Source organism: Nicotiana tabacum, chromosome 17 (assembly GCF_000715075.1).
Source record: "Nicotiana tabacum cultivar K326 chromosome 17, ASM71507v2, whole genome shotgun sequence".
In the NCBI taxonomy this organism is placed as follows: domain Eukaryota; kingdom Viridiplantae; phylum Streptophyta; class Magnoliopsida; order Solanales; family Solanaceae; genus Nicotiana; species Nicotiana tabacum.
In genome coordinates, this window is record NC_134096.1 from 133039828 (window position 1) to 133054991 (window position 15164).

A 15164-nucleotide genomic window follows, 5' to 3' on the forward strand; every position below is an offset into this window, starting at 1 on the left:
CGACGCGCTAGAGCTCAAAACAACCTGTCGGGTCGTTACATTCTCCCCCACTTAAACATACGTTCGTCCTCGAATGTGCTAAATACTGCTCCGGAGTTGTCCAAAATCACTGTTTAACACCTCCTGCACCTACCCTTGTCACCACAATCCAGTTGAACACATTAGCTCGAGTCAGACTGAAGATCCTCCCTTTTATTTAATCCATAAGCCTTACATCCAAATTCCACCCTCCGAATTTCTCTACAAAACCTGATTCCAACATACGAACACTGTATCAATCACTACGCGTTGTACCAAAACATGATCGGATACCTTCGCTGAATTCACACCATGCACCGCATAATTCACATGCCCATAATATACCTTCCGACCACACTAGCTAAAATTTCACGAATCAGATGCCCACAATACATCTCATGACGCATATAAATCTTATTCCAACTTTCGAAATACTGCCACGACGGCAGAGATGCGTAGAAAATAATAACCACCTGCCGAATTAACAAATCATTGAGTTTCTCCTCCTTACAAGAACCATTACCTCATTTTAAACTGAATAATGATATTTTTTCTTTGACATACCCTACATAACTCCGATTGCATTGATCCCCTGTCCAATAACCTCATCTCACCTAGTACAAGCTGCTCAGGAAATAAGCCATCTCAAATACTGCCAAAAATCTCATATGACGCCAACAAGGCGCCAGCAAGCTACAACCTCGAATGCGATGCATAAGGAAAAACGAACTCTGGAAAGGAACTATCCAGCCCGCGTAACGAATAAGACGGTCAAACAGACGCTATGGACCCTTCTCAGAGAATGAGAAACAAAATACACAAGAATAAATATAGGGAACCATACTCAACACCTCATTGTTGCGTTGTGCAACCCGATCCTCACATGATATCGTTGCTGCGTGCAACCCGATCCAAACATGATACCGTTGCAGCGTGCAACCCGATCCAAACAACATACCTGTGGCGATGTGTCACCCGATCCACACATAATAATAAATAAGGAAATGCACATCAAGCCATAATGCTTATACCTACAAAATAACGAGTATCGTCCGCAAGCACGCCAATTGCAAAAGTACCACCCTCGGGAGACGGATAGCGCCATACGCTACAAATCCCAACCACAGATAAGGTGCAATAAATGACCTGCATCTCAAGAGCCATCCTGCTCATTTAATACCACAAGCTACACGGGACCACAACACATGTGCGAATAATTAAGTCGTCTCAATCCGTAACAACTCCCACAGTTCACAACCAAAGGAATAGAGCACCTTCCAGGCATAAACTCTCACATTAACGATATTACCAAAAATCCTCGTACTTGGTTTCAATCTTTAACAATCGAGTGACTAACATGTCACACTTATACAAATCTCCTCGTGGGGTACGCTCCCACGACCTTTCGCACCAAGTAGCAAAGTCTGCACCTGCATACCACCAACAGTACAAATTCTATAAAGCAATTCAAGAATCCGCAAATCAATACACAAAGCCTCTTACACAGAATGTCGTTCTCAGGTGACACTAAAAGAAAATTCCATCTTACTCTAAACATCTGAATTCTCCCCTGCTCATCCAAGCTCATGACATTCCTGTCAACACCAAACCGCAACCTTGATCCTCCACCTTCAATTCCCATGCCGCTCACTGTAACTATCATGCCGCTACGCGATAGTACAAGACTTCATCATAACCCCTGTACTACTAGTAGAATAAGCACTCCATTGGTTAGGAACCTTTCACGTAACTCTTTTCAGAAGAACCTTTGCAACACGCAACTGAATTCCCAAATCGCAGAAAATACAAACCTCAAGTCGTGATCTAAACCGCCATGACTCTTCCGGAGTCCATTTACACAACAAGACCATTCAAATCCAATACTTCCCAAATCAATCAAGTTATGGTGGTTGCCAAGCCTCATGCGCAACTACAAACCACATGTATGACTTCACACGCCGAAGGAACTGATCATTACCACAATCATGATGATTCAACCATTACTAACCGACCCAACTTCTTTCAATTTACTCTGGACTTGCCTCAGAAATAATAATAGCTCTATTCAAACATACGAACCCAATTCGCACTCATCCCGAGTGACCCGAATAGTGAGACCACATCGTCTCAATGCCCATGAACCATCTCATACCCTTCTCAAGCGCACAATAGCATCTCCAACTGGTACACCTATTTTGCAAGTCTTTCCGTGGATCCGAAGCTGTTTCTTCCTTTACTCCAATACTGCACCGCATACCCGACGATGACATAGAATATTCCAAGTTTTGTTCATAATCCACTGCGAAAACTCGGTCCTTAACCATACAACGGACCCAAAATCCTTAGGCACTACATTTTAAATTCTTGAACCCACTAGGATCGTTGTTGAGAGTCACCCACTCTGACCTGATTTCGAACATAACCAAACTTCAATGCTCTGCTAGCGCATGAACACCCTCTCAAAGAAGCGACCGACTAAATTCCTTTCCTTGTACCTCACATCCACAAAACATAAACTCCAAGTCTTCCCAAAACCTGCACATGAATCGATAAGGTGGAATATAGCAAATATTTATCAATTTCTCTGCTCAAATTACCACTGATGTTTCCTTTTCTTAGTCACAAATAATCCACTAATGCACCGATAACCAGAAGTTGCACAAGCCGACAACCACACAATCCAATCGTAGACGGTGGGGCTCCCCTACTTAGCTTTAAACTACCATCACATAATGTAGAGACCACAACGATTACTCTTTCTCATTTACCATGATCCCGTATTGTTAACCCGCCAAATTTCTCGAAGTCTTTTGTTAAGCTTTTCATGAATATTTTGAATCATCAATCACAATCACATATTCGGCCTATTACCGGATAGCAAGTAGTGTTCTTCGCAGAAGCTTTGTCAACATCACGTAACTGCTAACCTGCCCATAGGAGATAACTCACATATGGAGTTCCATGCTGGCATCTTCCAATGACGCTGCACTGGTTACAACTACCACAAAATCAGTAAACTCTCCTGAGTCCATGCTCGCCCACCAACTGTATAAGTCGGTTCCTTCCCCATTGACATCAACTGAAAATTCAACAATACCTTCCGAACTCAAGTCATATTGCATCTGAAACGATATTCAAACCTTCACACTCCTTTTAATTTCAAGCAAACTCCATTCTTCCATAATCAATCTTTCCTCGTACAGTAACCATCATTCCAAATAAAATCCGTAGACCAGATCACCTTCCATCACGATTCCCAAACCGTTCTACACTTTCTCAAGGCACGCATCTATCTTACCACAGAATTCATATGCTAATCTGCCACTCTTACTTTGGTTTAACCATCTCCTTTAAGCAACTCCTCAACCTCTACTTTTCATACTTGACCTGATAGTACTTCAACCACCGCGAAACACTTCCCTCCATGTCCTTCCTCATACTTCACTGCCCAAATGTTGCATCAAATCAAAAATCCATCTCTGTAGCACATGAACCAATAAATCGTTACTGACTCTAAGCCTCTTCGAATATCATCTTTCTCTAGCTATCAACATTATAAATACCGACTCGATTCTAAAACCGCTACATGCCGCCATCTCTGACAACTGCGTCTCAGGCATTATTTCAAAATACCTTGCCCCGAAGGCAAATCAAATAAGACCATAACACTGGCGAACCTTAATACATTCAAACAAGGACAACGACACCACATTACATATGACAATTCCACCACGCTCGAAAATACCAAGTCTCGTTACTCCATCAACCAAAGCCTGAACATTCGTAGTCCGATTGCCCTTCTTTTGCTGGAATTAAACGCTGAACCTCTAAATGATGCGCTGAGAAATCCTCATTTCAAGTCATTCACTGTCTTGACACATAAACAAGCACCATACCATTACACTAACACCGTGCGATAACAACGCATGAACATCATAGCAGTATGTTCATAGCCTCAAAATCATCGAAAATATAGATACCGAGCTGAAATGACAGGACATTCTTCCACAAGGAGACAATAATAGTCTGCCCGAATATGCAGGGAAAACATCCGGCGCCACGTCTGTAGTACCACTACAACTCCTCGATGCCCAAGGGATAACAAGTGCTTCACATGGCATAAGATTGAGTAGGTAGGAAATAAATGCATAACCCTCAAAAGAATCAAATCGCACGATGCGAAATCAAGAGGGGAAGTGCTCCTAACAGCCCTGTAGCCTCTCGTAGATAAGTACATACGTCTCCGTACCGATCCGAAAGACTCTACTAGGCTTTCTCATGACTCGTGAGACCTAAGTGAACCTAATGCTCTGATACCAAGCTGTCACAACCAAAAATCCACTAAAGGTCATGATGGCACCTAACACCGCCGTCAGGCAAACCAACGGTGATTTACCAACTTAATTACTCATTTTAGTAATTTGAAATCATAATTTTCATTAATTAAATAGCATGAAATGGAATTTACAGGGTGAATGATAATATTTATATGAACTACTATGATGAACAACCTGTAAGAACCCCCTAAATCTGGTGTCACAATGCATAGGCATCAACTAGGAAAGATAATAAAATACAACATCTGTCTGTAATACAAATTAGACAGGATAAATATAAATAACTCTGATGGAGACTCTGCAGGTTGCAGATCGTAACATGAAATGCAGCTCACGGTAGAGTCCCCGCAATAGTCGCACCTCTATGCCCAAAAGACCACCAGACATATATGTACCTGCACAAAAGTACAACAAGTGTAGCATGAGTACGTAAATCAACGCGTACCTAGTAAGTATCTAGCCTAACCCCAGAGAAGTAGTGACGAGGGGTCGACATCAACACTTACTAGTGGTCTGATGGTAGGCTATAATCCTATGATTTGGTCGCTTATTGCACTCTAATTCACTGCACTTTACTTACGTTGAGCTTTAATTAGGCGTGTTTTGCACTTATTGTGTGTTTTATGCCCTGTAGGAGTGATTCCGAGCTATGTAGATATTGTGGCATCAATTCATGCTATTTTAGAGCTTTGAAGTCTGAGTAAAAGCCCAAGGGTTAAGTTGGAATCATGTTCGGGGATCAACGGATGATAATGCACTTTAAGAACGAAACGAAGAATCGAGCAGGCATACTGCGCATTGTCCAATAAAATGCACATAACCTTTCGCTCATCAATCCCTTTGGGCTCCACAATATATCGTTGGAAAGATATTTAAAAGGGCTTTAACTTTCATGTTTTATATTTTCCCAAATTCCTAACTTGCCACCCAGGTGCGCGTACGTGGACGCCCACTTGGAGTAAAACAATGTGCAAAATGCGCGACCAAGTGCGCGATCAGGTCTCCAGGTGCGCGACCGCACATGTCCTGTCCGGGAAAAGTCCTATTTCGTTAAGAAAGGGGTAGTTTCGTCCGGGATTACCTTTTGGGGTGGATTAAATACCCCAAAATAACATTTCGACACACTTTTGACATACCTTAGACCTAGGAAAGCCAAGGAGAAGAGGGGGAAGCAAGAGCACAAGCATTGCATCCATCCTTCCTCACTCAAGATCCGGGTTTGGATTGTATTTATGTTTTCCTATACTTTTATTTTATTTGTGAAGAACCTCTCCATGTATATGGAGTAGAACCTTTTGGGTTTTGATGGATTTGGTGTATTGATGGTTATTTGTGGATTATAACTCTATTTTTATGTATGTGAATCATTTTTGGAAGATTTAATTATTGTATCTATATTCACTTATTCTTGTAATCGAAAGAGGCATAACTTGTGATATATTTGCAATATATTGTTGGTTGAGTTCATATATTCTTCTAAGTAATCGAAATAGGCTAGTTGAATCCTTGATTAAACCTAGTTAGGAGGATAATCAAAAAAGGTTCTCTTAAAAACCAATCCATTACGAATTCTTGCATATCTTCACCGAGCTTAAATTGATTCATATTGTGAGGTTGAGACTTAATCGAGAGAGGAGTTTCTACTAAACAATTGTACTGATAATTAAATGAATTCGAGAGACTCACTTGAACATTAGAAGTGAATTATCTAGAGTTAGATCCCGAACAATTATCTTGCACCTATCCCATCAACCCATATTTTCTCCCATTGATAACTTCCTTGCTTACCTTTGTTGCGATTGTCATTAGTCAATAGCTTTAGATTCTTAGTTAATTGTAGTTAGAATTTATATAAATCTCAATTGTTGATCCTCCTGGATAGAAATTGAGCTACAAACTACGATAATACTGTTTAAATCCAATCCATGTGGATACAATATCATACTATACTATCTTTGACTAGCAAGCATAATTTAAGTGTGTTTTGCACCCGTCATGGTCCAATAAGACAGATACATTAGAAGTAAACAACTGTGAGTTAGAGAAAATAAACAAAATAATAAGTATAAATACGTGATAAAATTCTCCTCTCAGCAATAACTCAAACTCTCAGCTAGTAGTTACCTCCTCAATCGGAGTATATATAATGGACTCACCAGAGAGGTTGCCACAGTTCAAATCAGGAAAACTCACAGATATACTGCCTTCTTATCAATTATTACACACGATTGCATAAGAGTATTTTATAGAAATGCTGAGGCGTACGTCCCGATCCATCAAAATATTTCCACACCATAGATACATCTATTCTATACACCTTATTAGGAGGTTGGTGGAGTGGTACAGGGAAAGGAAGAAGGATCTGCACATAGTGTTTATTGATTTAGAGAAAGCGTACGACAATGTTCCTATAGAAGTTCTCTGGAGATGCTTAGAGGCAAAAGGCGTGCCGGCTGCCTACATTTGGGCAATTAAGGATATGTATGGTGGGGCTAAGACTCGGGTTAGGACAGTAGGAGGCGACTCTAAGCAGTTTCCAGTTGTTATGGGGTTACACCAAGGTTCTGCGCTCAGCCTGTTCTTATTTGCCCTGGTGATGGATGCGTTAACACACCATATTCAAGGGGAGGTGCCATGGCGTATGTTATTCGCCGATGACATCGTTTTGATTGACGAGTCGCGAACTAGTGTTAACGAGAGGTTGGAGGTCTGGAGACAGACCTTTGAGTCTAAGGGTTTCAAGCTGAGCAGGTCAAAGACGGAATACCTGGAGTATAAGTTCAGCACTGAGCCAAGGAAAATAGGCGTGGAAGTGAGGCTTGAATTACAGGTCATACCAAGTAGTGGCAATTTTAAGTACCTTGGGTCGGTTATCTAGAGGGGATGTGAGATTGACGAGGATGTCACACACCGTATTGGGGTGGGTGGATGAAGTGGAGGTAAGCATATAGAGTCTTGTGTGATAAGAGAGTGCCACTGATACTCAAAGGTAAGTTTTAGAAAGTGGTAGTTAGACCGGCCATGATGTATGGGGTTGAGTGTTGGCCTGTTAAGAACTCACATATCCAAAAGATGAAAGTAGCAGAAATGGGGATGTTGAGGTGGATGTGTGGACACACTAGGATGGATAAGATTAGGAATGAAGATATTCGGGAGTGGTTCCCATTGATGACAAGATGCGGGAAGCGAGGCTCAGATGGTTCGGACATGTCAAAGGAGAAGCCCAGATGCTCCGGTAAGGACTTGTGAGTGGCTGGCTTTGGAGGGCACAAGAAGAGGTAGAGGACGACCTAAGAAGTATTGGGGAGAGGTGATCAGACAGGACATGGTGAGGCTTCAGATTTCCGAGGACATGGCTCTTGATAGGAAGTTATGGAGGTCGAGTATTAGGGTTATAGGTTAGGAGGTAGTTGAGTCTCCCTTACTTCGTAACTTTGTGAGGCTAGTCTGGTAGGGTTTTTGTCGATGTTAGCTAGTGGGCATTGTTGTGTCTTACTACTCATTTGTTTACCATAGTGCCAGGTCTATGTACTGTCTATTGTATTTGCTTTGCATCTACTTTCTCATTTCCATGATGTTATTTTTTCCTATGGTTTCTATTGGTGATACTGATATTGTCTCTTTTTGTCTTCTTGAGCCGAGGGTCTTTCGGAAACAACCTCTCTATTCCCTCGGGGTAAGGGTAAGGTCTGCGTACATACTACCCTCCCCAGACCTAACTAGTGGGATTTCACTAGGTCGTTGTTGTTGTAGATACATCTATTATATTGCCGAGGCGAATGGCCTGTTCCCATGAGAGTGTGATACATAATCTTGCCGAGGCATATAGCCCGATCCATCATAATGTGCGCACTGCCGAGGGTCGAACGGCACAAACCAAAGATGTATCTATCTTGTCGAGGCGAACGACCTGATCCCATTAGAATAAGAAGCTTTGACGGGTCCTTGACCCCACTCACGAATAGACGTGTGAGTTATAAACTTTTGGGAAACCTTTCGATGAGAACGCATGACGCAAGAGAAATTCGTAAGAGGAGTACAATTATTTCGCGGCTAATCATGAAGCCCGTCGAATCTCTACAATAGCAAGTCTATTACTCTACACAAGTCTAGTCTCAAGTCGTAATGTAAAATAAAGAAATTTAATAGGCAAGGGACAACTCAAATAGTACAGCTATAACATGGTGTGAACCTAATTCTACCCGGACAATAACATGGATTTAGCAACGTACGGACTCTCATCACCTCGTGCGTACGTAGCCCCCGTAACAAGTAGCGCATATCAAATACATCACCTAGTGTTAGTTTCCCCCTCACAGAGTTAGACATGAGACTTACCTCGCTCCGAAATTTCATAACCGGGTCCAATGCCTCTCTAACACCTCAAACCGATGCCCGTCGATCCAAATCTAGTCAAATAAGGTGCAAACCAATCAAAATATACTATAATACCCATAATTAATCAATTTAAATAATTTTCAACTCCGCTCGAAAAGTCGATAAAGTCAACCCCCAGGCCCACGTTCCCGGATTCCAAAATTTTTCGAAGATAAACCTTATCCATAACATTACTAACTGAAATATATAATTTATTCTTAATTCCATTTCCAAAATCGTGGTCAAAATTCAAAATTACCAATTCTAAGTTTTCTATCAAAATTCCATAATTTTCCTAAATTTTCCTCCTTAAATCCACATATAAATCTTACATGTACCTCATAATAAGTGAAAAATTACATACCTTGTGTTACATGATAAAAACTTCTCAAAATGGTCCAAGAATCGAGCTCCAAGAATCCCAAATGAAAATGACAAAATGACCAAGTTCGATCCCCTTATGTTCTACCCAGTTTTCGCTTTTGCGGACATATTTGCGCATCTGCGGCCTTACTTTTGCGAGCCAAAATGCGCATCTGCGGCCTAGCTTTTACGAGCCAAAATACGCATCTGCGGAGTACACTGCCTAGCTGAGACCTCGCATCTGCGGAAGCATTTTTGCTTCTGCGCAGGCACTTCTGCGATGGCCAATCGCGCATCTGCGGACCATCCGCTTCTACGTCTTCATTTCTCGCTTCTGCGATTCCGCAGGTGCGGGAATTTCTTCACACCTGCGACCACTACCTTGTCTCTTCCCATTTCGCTTCTGCGGGCTCGACCTCGCTTCTGCGATCAAGTCATCGCAGAAGCGATCACACCAGCTGCTGCCCAGCTTCAGCATTTCTTAAGTCCAAAAATCAATCCGTTAACCATCCGGAATTCACCCGAGGCCGTCGGGACCTTAACCAAATATACCAACACGTCCCAAAATACAATACGAACTTAGTCGAGCCTTCAAATCACATCAAACAATGCTGAAATTATGAATCACACCCCAATTCAAGCTCAATGAACTTTAGAACTTCAAACTTCTGCATTTGACGCCGAAACCTATCAAATCAAGTCCGATTGACCTCAAATTTTGCACACAAGTCATAATTGACATTACAGACCTACTTCCACTTTCGGAATCAGAATCTAACCCCGATATCAAAAAGTCCACTCGCGGTCAAACTTCCCACAATCATCCAATTTCCAACTTTCACCAATTGACGCCGAAATGACCTACAGACCTCCAAATCGACATCCGGACACGCTCCTAAGACCTAAATAATCATACGAACCTGTTGGAACCTTCAAATTCCGATTCCGAAGTCGTTTACTCAAAAGTTAAACCTTAGGCAATTCTTCCAACTTAAAGCTTCCGAAATTAGAATTTTCTTTCCAAATCAACTCCGAACTTCCCGAAATTCGATTCCGATTACGCATACAAGTCATAAACACATGAAGTGAAGCTATTCAAGGCCTCAAACCGCCGAGCGATGCCTCAACTTCTCTGGTACCGTTTGTATGCCGAACTGATACAGTTCTTCGTGAACATTGTTCGTGAAGAATTCTTCCTTGTTTTCATGTTTAAGAAATTTGATGCAGGACATGCTCTTGGCTCCAGAGAACATGCTCTGTTGTTGTTATTGAAAGAAAATTATTGTATCCTAATTGGGCTTAATTCACAACCAATATGAAATTAGGTCATCAAAAGGTACATATCTTTTCTATACCTTCGTTTGTTGAGTTTTTTTTATACAGATAGTCTCTGTATAAAAATCATTTTCGTAACTAATAGTTCTTTCTGTTTATTCCAAATATAGCAGATTTTATTACAGATATAGCATTTGTGAAAAAATTCATTAATTGTAATCCCTTAAATACTGCTATAAGGGCATCCTATTTAATAGCCAAAATGCATGTTTAAGGAAAACATTGCAATCTTTACTAATACCATGTAAACAAATTGCATATTTTCTTTCTTTACATAAACAACAAAATACGAAAAATCTCAAAGAATTTTCTATTTCGCTGATTTATGCCATCTTCTTCAAATAGGATTATTGTATTTGTCAACAATACCTCTGTTCTTCAATATTATTATGCTAATAAGATAATAGAATATTATTGTAAATCTATAAACTATTAAATACCATCATTATATTGTATATATAAATATTTATACATAATTATATGCTATTATACTATGCATATAGATGTATCCCTTGTATATATTTTATCTACTATTATTAACATTAATAATACACAATCAGTATACACAATAGCTGAAAAATTTATGATAAAATATAACATTAATATATACATGATTTTTACTGTTGGGATTTTAAACTTATGTAGTTTAAAGAGGGTGAATGAGAAATTGAGGAAAAATAAAATATTTGAGTTTCCCTCTTTAGCAAAGGGACATTGTCCTATATTGGAGGGAAAAAAGACTTTTGATGGGTATATATACAATTGCTCTTCTTCTAGCTCTTAAAGAGTTAAGAAGAAGGCAAGTCTCGCGCCGTCGTCGTCGTTGCTCGGTTTCGGCTTCGGCAAAATTTCTTTCAATTATTTAATTAATTAACAAAAATTCAATCCGGAATAACCCATGACCCGCGACCCGGTCCGGTCCAGTCTGTTTTTCTTTCCCGGATTATTTTAAATCCGCTTTCTGTTTTTCCTGCAATATTTCTTCCCACCTATTCCAACAGCTATGGCTGTTTCTGAAAGGTTGCAAACCTTTTCAGAAACAATGTCAAATGGTCTATAAATAAGCCTTGAATCCCAGAATCTTTACTTACGAAATTTACAGTCTTCGAGTGGTTCCCTGTTCATCGACGTTTTTGGTACCAACATTCCGGTGAGTTAAATCGTTCTATCCTGGGAGGATATATTCCAGCACCTCAGGTACTTGAGGGGAATAATTTCTTTAAGGACACACTGTGTATTCAGTGGGCTTGATTTATTCCATAAATTATTTTTTTCCAGATATTATTTTGACATACTGTTTCTACTGACTTTCTTCAGAAAGTTTACTGCTTTTAATATTTATTACAGTAATACAGGTTTATAACAATCTTAAGGAAATTAGTTTATATTCTGTATTATGTTTGGGGACATTAAAACCTGTGTGGTTTTCTACTCCTTCTGAATTTTACTATTCTGATTTGAAGTTATAAAAACTTCGTCAGAGTGTTGAAATTTAGAAAACGATTTGAAGAACATAAAAACTTCATCGTTTTATGTGAAACAGTATATAAAAACTTTGAATTTTATTTATCATACGTATTGTTTATTGGTAATTACAATATTGTTTACTGTTCTGGTTTTGCCATTAATTAAACTCTTCTGTTGTTGACAGTGAGAAATGACAATTGATAATGCAAATTCTTCTTCAACTGTTGCGGCAACGACGATAGCCTCGTCAAGCCGAACTGCTGTTCCACCGGCTGAAAAATCGGGAAAATTTTCTGTAGCTAACATCAAAGGATGGCATCAAAGGGTATTATTTTGGCTTACCACACTTGGTATGCAGAAATTCACTAGTGAAGAACCTCCAGTGCCTGCTACAGACATGACGGACAACGAGAAATTCATGATTGTTGAGGCGTGGAAACATGCATATTTTCATTGAAAAGGCTATATCTTAAGCGCTTTAGAGGATGACTTGTACAATATGTACAGTGCGATGAATACTTCGAAAGAATTATGGGACGCACTTGAGAAGAAGTACAAGACTGAAGATGCATGCTTGAAGAAGTTCGTGGTTGCCAAGTTTCTAGACTATAAAATGATAGACAGCAAAACTATTGGAACCCAAGTTCAGGAGTTTCTACTTTTTTTTCACGACCTTATTGTTGAAGGTATGGTCGTGAATGAAGCATATTAAGTGGCTACAATGATTGAAAAATTGCCTCCTTCGTGGAGAGATTTCAAGAACTATCTTAAGCACAAGCGCAAAGAAATGAAGTTGGAAGATATTGTGATTCGTCTCAAGATTGAGGAAGACAACAAAACGGCCGAGAAGAAGTCTCGTGGAAATTCAACGATCATGGGAGCTAATATCATTGAGGAGACTGCTCCAAAAAGTAAGAAGAGAAAGAGGTCTTCTGGACAGACTAAGGAGCAGAACAAAAAGAAATTCAAGGGCAGCTGCTACAATTGTGGAAAAACCGATCACAAAGCCCTTGATTGTCGTCTTCCGAAAAAGGATAAGAAGAAGGGACATGCCAACATATGTAACGACCCGACTTGTCATTTTGAATATCTACGTTCCTTTCGACAATTTGAAGTCTTGATCAGCTTCGTAATGTGTACTATGACTTGTGAGAATTGTCGGCTTTGGTTTTCGAATGATTCTGGATTTAATTGAGAGAACAATCCTTGTTTAGAAGCTTAAATGAAAAGAGTTGCCCGATTTGACTTTTTGTTCAAACGACTCTAGAATTGAGTTTTGATGGTTCCAATAGATCCGTATGATGATTTTGGACTTAGGAGTGCGTCCGGATATTCATTTTGAAGTTCGTAGTTAAATTCGGCTTGAAATGGCGAAAATAGAAAATTTAAAGTTTGAAAGTTTGATGTGGGAGTTGACTTTCTGATATCGAGGTCGGAATCATATTTTGAAAATTGGAATAGCTTTTTTATGTCATTTATGACTTGTACGCAAAATTTGAGTTCATTCCGGATTGATTTGTTATGCTTCGGCATCGAACCTAGAATGTTCGATATCGATTCATCAAGAATACGTGATATCACATTAACCAAATGAGCTCCAAATTTAGTTTTGATTGAAGCATTAGATCCGTATTGAAATTATGGAGCCATAACAAAAAGAATCGTCGAATTCGGACATCGTATGAGAGAGTTATGCCCATTTTCATGTCGGAAAAGATTTCCCGTTGCTGCGAGCGCTCGGGGTAGCGTGGGGCGCTAGCCCTGGCGCTGGGAATTGGTCGGATACTGGAAATGGCGCCTCAGGCAGCGCCCCATGCTACCTGTGGTGCTCGAAAATAACAAAGGGTCTATAAAACGGGGTTCTTGCTATTTTTACTTATTTTTGAGTTTATGGAGCTCGATTTAGGTGATTTTTGAGCGATTTTCACGGATAAATATTAGGGTAAGTTTTCCTTATCCTATATTGATTATATTTCATGATTCCATATTCACTTACATCATGAATCCGTGAATTTATGTAAGAAAAATAAGATTTTTATAAAATCTTCCAAAAATGTAAAATGAAGATTTATAGGTCAATCCGATGTCGGAATTTGATAATTTTTGTATGGTTGAACTCGTATCGGAACGAGTGTTCGGATTTCGTAAATTTTTCTGGGATTTGAGATGTGGGTCCCACTGTTGAATTTTGAATTAATTTCGAATTTTTATTGTGAAATTTAGTATTTTCATATGGAATTGATTCCTTTAGCTCGTGTTGATGCAGAACATGCTCTTGGCTCTAGAGAACATGCTCTGTTGTTGTTATTGAAAGAAAATTATTGTATCCTAGTTGGGCTTAATTCACAACCAATATGAAATTAGGTCATCAAAAGGTACATATCTTTTCTATACCTTCGTTTGTTGAGTTTTTTTAATACAGATAGTCTCTGGATAAAAATCATTTTCGTAACTAATAGTTCTTTCTGTTTATTCCAAATATAGCAGATTTTATTACAGATATAGCATTTGTGAAAAAATTCATTAATTGTAATCCCTTAAATACTGCTATAAGGGCATCCTATTTAATAGCCAAAATGCATGTTTAAGGAAAACATTGCAATCTTTACTAATACCATGTAAACAAATTGCATATTTTCTTTCTTTACATAAACAACAAAATACGAAAAATCTCAAAGAATTTTCTATTTCGCTGATTTATGCCATCTTCTTCAAATAGGATTATTGTATTTGTCAACAATACCTCTGTTCTTCAATATTATTATGCTAATAAGATAATAGAATATTATTGTAAATCTATAAACTATTAAATACCATCATTATATTGTATATATAAATATTTATACATAATTATATGCTATTATACTATGCATATAGATGTATCCCTTGTATATATTTTATCTACTATTATTAACATTAATAATACACAATCAATATACACAATAGCTGAAAAATTTATGATAAAATATAACATTAATATATACATGATTTTTACTGTTGGGATTTTAAGCTTATGTAGTTTAAAGAGGGTGAATGAGAAATTGAGAAAAAATAAAATATTTGAGTTTCCCTCTTTAGCAAAGGGACATTGTCCTATATTGGAGGGAAAAAAAGACTTTTGATGGGTATATATACAATTGCTCTTCTTCTAGCTCTTAAAGAGTTAAGAAGAAGGCAAGCCTCGCGCCGTCGTCGTCGTTGCTCGGTTTCGGCTTCGGCAAAATTCCTTTCAATTATTTAATTAATTAACAAAAATTCAATCCGAAA